This window comes from Euprymna scolopes, chromosome 39, assembly GCF_053919585.1.
Source record: "Euprymna scolopes isolate OS-2025 chromosome 39, ASM5391958v1, whole genome shotgun sequence".
Classification (NCBI taxonomy): Eukaryota; Metazoa; Mollusca; class Cephalopoda; order Sepiida; family Sepiolidae; genus Euprymna; species Euprymna scolopes.
Window position 1 is genome coordinate 61,909,018 of NC_136520.1, and position 6,014 is coordinate 61,915,031.

Below are 6,014 nucleotides of genomic sequence, written 5' to 3' on the forward strand. Positions count from 1 at the left end.
TTACAATTGGCCTTTTGGTCAAGATCAAAGTGTAGTATCTGTTCTTCAGATGCTGCACTTCATTTTCTTGTTCTCTTTCGGTGGAGGAGAAATCCTTCACGACTGAGACAATTTTTATTTTTGTACCTTTTCTCCACGTTAAAAAACGACCCTGGTGTCTAACTCTGTCCCGTGGGGAGGCATAGTAAATAGGTACATATATATATGCATATATATACATATGCATATATATACATGTATATGTATATATATATACACACACCCACACACACACACATATGTAGGGGACTAGGATATATAAATACCCCAATCCCGTTACAAAAGAATAATGAAACGAATGGGAATTGAAGGAAACAAAGACTCAAGTAATGGATAAGATAAACGTCGTTTATTTGCTGTTGAAAGAAATGAACATTTTAGTTAAAACATGTCCGCGCGTATGTAACCAATGTCCGTTGCAGGACTGGTGTTGTAGCAAGAAAAGGAAATGTGTTTTCATCTCAAGTTTGGGTCATTATTGTTTGTTCGCGCGTGGGAATTGAAGTGAGTGTTGTAGTGGAAATGAGAATCCAGCGTGTAGGCAAGGAAGAGGATATTAGAGTTGTCATCAGTTAGTAGTCAGCTACGCGAAGGTGTTCTTAGTGGCCAGTAGTAGATGGAGAGAGAAAGAGGGAGAATGTATACATACAGTCATTAGCTCGTGCCCCATACATAGTAGGAAGTGGGCGTGAGGTGCGCGTGCGTGCCGAAACGGCAGCGGCTTGTTCGCCCAACCTCTCTAGTTGAGAGTTGATCCTAAAAAGAGGATTAGAAACAGCCTGTCTCCATGTTTTATACTCGCTTCTGGAGTGTCTTTTGCGCATGTGTATTTCCTTAGAAAGCGGAAGTGACGTTGTCCATGTGTGTGTTTGTGTTCGCGTGTGTGAGTACATGTGCATACGTAAGCGTGTGTGTATATATATGTGAATGTGAGTGTATGTACGCGAACATGAATATGTGTACCTGTGTGGACGTGGGCGCGTATGTTTGTGTGCGCGTATGTATATGACAGCTTGAAATATGAATGTGTGTTTTGTGTGAGACTTGAAAAAGGCTCGTACACATATATATATAAAAATAAAAATTACAATAAGTTTACCAAGGTAATCAAAATGGTAAACTTAAAATATATTATAAATATTAAAGAGTTAATATTTACAAGTAAAATAAACTCAGCCAGATGTAAAAGCTCAATAAAACCGAAAAGGAAATAGAACTTATAATATGAACAAATGATTAATAAAACATGTTAAAAGACATCTTGAAAAAGAGTTAAAAACATATTTAATTTTAAAAAAAGAAAGCACAGATAAGTGGATAGTCCTTAATCCACGGAGTTTCGAAGAAATACTCTCCTTCTTATCAGAGGGCAGGAATTAGCAAAATGCTAAATGAATATATATATATATATATATATATATATATATATATATATATATATATATATATATATATACACACACACACACACACACACACACACACACACACACACACACACACAGTTTGGAAGTGCGTTAGCTGACTATAACTATTAAAAGTTATAAACTTTAAGAACTTCTTGAATTATCTTTCCTTGGAACTCTTCAAAAATGAAAAAAAATAAAAAAGAAAGGTAGTTCTTCTTCGTTATTGTAACGAAATTCAAAAATTGAAATACTTAATTTCCAGTGAAATCAATGATATCTACTGAATTGTCATGTCACAGTAAGGAACATATCCAAAAATTACGAAAAACGATAAGGTAGAAAATTAATTATTAATGAAAATAGTTTTTGAAAACAATTAAAGAAAGTTGAGTTTTGCAAAAAAAAAAAAATAAATAAAATATAATAAATAAATAAAAAAAATAAAAAGGAAACCAGAGAGTTCGAATCGTAACAAAAGGGAGATAATTATTTTCTGAAAAGTGGAAATCTTTGGCCAATTTAGCGAAACTTAAATTTTGCTAATTGTCTCCAAAATCTGTTTTCATTAATAATTAATTTTCTACCATATCGTTTTTCATAATTTTTGGATATTTTCATTATTGCGACATGACAATTACATTAGATACCATTGGTTTTACTTGAAATTCAATATTTCAATCTTTGAATTTCGAAACAATCCCGATGCCTCCGTTCAGTCTCGAAAGACAAAGGATACCCCCTGTAAGAGCAGCTGCACATGTAATTGTGAGGCAAGGGTTGTGCAGCCTCTAACCACACCTCTCCTGAATTGGCACTATTTGAGTCCAGTGGCAAGGAGAAGTCCAGGACGACCAGAAACAATGCCGAGATAAGCGGAGAGCACATACAGCACCTGAAAGTCCCAAATGGTCATCCATTTAGTACTAACCAGGTTCAATGTTGCTTAACTTTGGTGATCCAGCGGGAACCGGTGTGTCAATGTGATTCTGCTGCATTCGAAACAATAACGGCCAAGAAAACCCCCAAAATTTCCCCAAACCTAAAATGCACAAGTGTCCCTAAAAAAATGTAACACAGATGCTTGGCTGGCTATGTGGAGGCGGGTTAGCCTACATCTTGAATGCTGCATCAACTAACATCCGGGATACAAAAGATAAAGAAGACTAGGTTGACCTTTTAAACCCAACACCGTTGCTATGGATTTGGCGAATGTATGGTACTTGAGTGATAATCCTTTTTGTATTATTCATTTCAAAATCGATTGGTTCCACATATGAGATCGAATGTGCTATAAAATATTGAATGGCTTTGCACTGGACTAAGCTAATCTGAGTGGCTGATGATTTAAAATAAGTCAGACTTATCTGGCCTTCAGGCTAAGATTAGCTAGTCAGTAGCAAAGCAAAAGGAGGGGGGGGGGAGAGTGGCACATTCCAGGGGTCGGCATTTTGAGGGAGTAAAAAATAGAACAGAAAAAATAAAAATAATTTATTATTTTTATTTTTTTTTATAATCTTTGAATATTTTCATTACTGCAACATGACAATTCAATAGATACAGTTGGTTTCATCTTGGCCTTCAGGCCAAGATCCAAGTATAGTACCTGTTCTGATACTATACTTCACTTTTTTGTTCTCGGTTAGTGGAGGATAAATCCTTCAGGACGGAGACAATTTTCATTTTCATTCCTTTTCTCTACATTAAAAAAGGACCTTGGTGTGTTACTCTACCCTCGTGGGGAGGCAAAGTAAAAGAAGAATCAAAATATTTCCCCAAACCGTAAATGCACAAGTGCCCCCCCCCCAAAAAAAAAATGTAACACAAATGCTTGACTAACAAAAATCTGAAATTTTATACCAAAATAATTTTTTTAAGGTCGTAATATGTTTTTTTTTTCGTTTTATGTATTTAATACTGTTTTTAAATGGGTTTTAGATCATTGATTGTAATGCCATGAAAATAAATATTTTGAGAACTTTCTGGAATTTTAAGGGTAAACAGATTAAGAACCAGGTATGTCCTAGGATGGAGTACTGTTACAACATCTGGCCAGAAGCTGTTAAAAGCACTTTATCCTGCCTTGACAGAGTTCAAAATAGACCTCGTAGCCTAATAGGGAAGGCTCTTTGGTCTTCTCTGCAACCTCTTTTCCACAGAAGTCATGATGCGAGTCTGTCTCTGATTTATCATTATTTTCATGCCAAGTGCTCGTCTGAGCGCCAATCTATGGCCCCTCCTTGCCAAACTTTCATGAAAAACACTCATCATTTTCTGACACCACTATCAATAATTTCCCTCACTCTTTATCTGTGCCTAAACCTAAAAATAGATTCCATGAACAAAGCTTCTTTCTTAGAACTGCACGCCTGTGGGACTCTGTTCCGTTTTCCTGCTTTCCAACTGACTACAATATGGTTGTCTTCAAGTTCAATGTAAACAAGTTCTTGAGCCATCCCCTTAAGTAATCCAATTTACCCAATTCTAACTACTAACGATTACTACAATATTTTCCTTATCCTCGAGTGGCCTCTGGGCCTTGATAAGTGGAGACTCCTTTGTAAAAAAAAAATATATATATATATATAAAAAATATAAAAATATATATATACATATACATACATATATACATGTGTGTGTGTGTGTGTTTTATTTTTTATTACCGTTTTATCTGTTTGGTTACATATGTTTCGGATGTTGGACCGTGTTTACGCCCCAACAGCCTCGTCGGACCTTATAGAAATGGTTGTTCTGCAATAGTATTGAGCACTCTCTTTAGATTTTTACTAATTACCAGTTGTACTAAGCGACGCTCTTTGTGTAAACAAATCAAGCGGAGGTATTTCGGACGATGTAAAAACATCGTTAAATTCACTACTCGTTCAGCAGCCACCAAGAGCGTAAAGGGTAGGAGCCTTGACTGCCGTACAGACGGTCGGGTTTCAATCCTGGCTTGAGGTAATTGCCTGTCTAGCCACACTGATGAGCTGTGAAACAGCGAAACAGTGCTGTATGTGGATGACTATATATATATATATATATATATATATATATATATATATATATAAATATAAATATATATATTATAAATATATATATTATATATATATTATATATATATATATTATATATATATATTATATATATATTATTTTTTATATATATATTTTATATATATATATATATATATATATATATATATATATATATATATATATATATATATATATATATATCGTATGCAGTTACAATAGTGATTGAAATGTTTATGGAGATTTTTTTTAAGCATGAAAACGATAATGTTATTTTTTATATTTAATATTTTATGTTTAATATTTCAAGCGGTCTTCCTTCTATACTTTTTTTGTGACCAAAAGCGGAGAATCACTTGAAATATAAAAAAATAGAATATTAAATACAGAAAATAACATCGTTTTCATGCTTCAAAAAACCTTCATAACCTTTAAATCATCACCATATATATATATATATATATATATATATATATATATATATATATATATATATATATATATATATATATATATATGTATATTTAAAAGAGTGCAGCCATCAACAATGGTGGGTTTTTTAGCCTTTTATCATATTTTTATTTTAAAATATTTTTATAAAAATATTTTAAAATAAAAATATGATAAAAGGCTAAAAAACCCACCATTGTTGATAGCTTTTATCATATTTTTATTTTAAAATATTTTTATAAAAATATTTTAAACCCACCATTGTTGATAGCTTTTATCATATTTTTATTTTAAAATATTTTTATAAAAATATTTTAAAATAAAAATATGATAAAAGGCTAAAAAACCCACCATTGTTGATAGCTTTTATCATATTTTTATTTTAAAATATTTTTATAAAAATATTTTAAAATAAAAATATGATAAAAGGCTAAAAAACCCACCATTGTTGATGGCTACACTCTTTTTAATATACATTTTTTTCTCTTGTTGGAACTACACAACCATCACTTTAAATATATATATATATATATATATATAAAATGACACGAGATTACGAAAGAATCTTTTTTTTTTTTTTTTTTTAGTAATTTATAAAATATATATGGCGATTAAGCTACACTAAATATTCCGTGTTTCATCCGCTCTCGGATTCTTCAGACTTATTCGCATAAGCCTGAAGAATCTTAGAGTGGATGAAACGCGGAATATTCAATGTAGCTTAATCGCCATCTATATTTTATAAATTACTAACTAGCTCTACTTACGTATTGAGCACTTTTGAAGTAAATACTTAAAGTTTACGCATAAATTTATACTTTTGTATATTAATTTTATATGAGTAAATGAAGTAGTTATATATATATATATATATATATATATATATATATATATATATATATATATATATATATATATATATATATAATGTTGATAAACTATAAACTATTTTTTAAAAAAAAAACTGGCAGTAAACGCTTTTTTTCTGTAAATAATTTTTTTATAAGAAAAGATCAATGCTTTTTATAAAAACCGTAAATTGCTAGGTAAAAGTACAGAAAAGTTGTTTTTTTTTTCAAGAAAATTT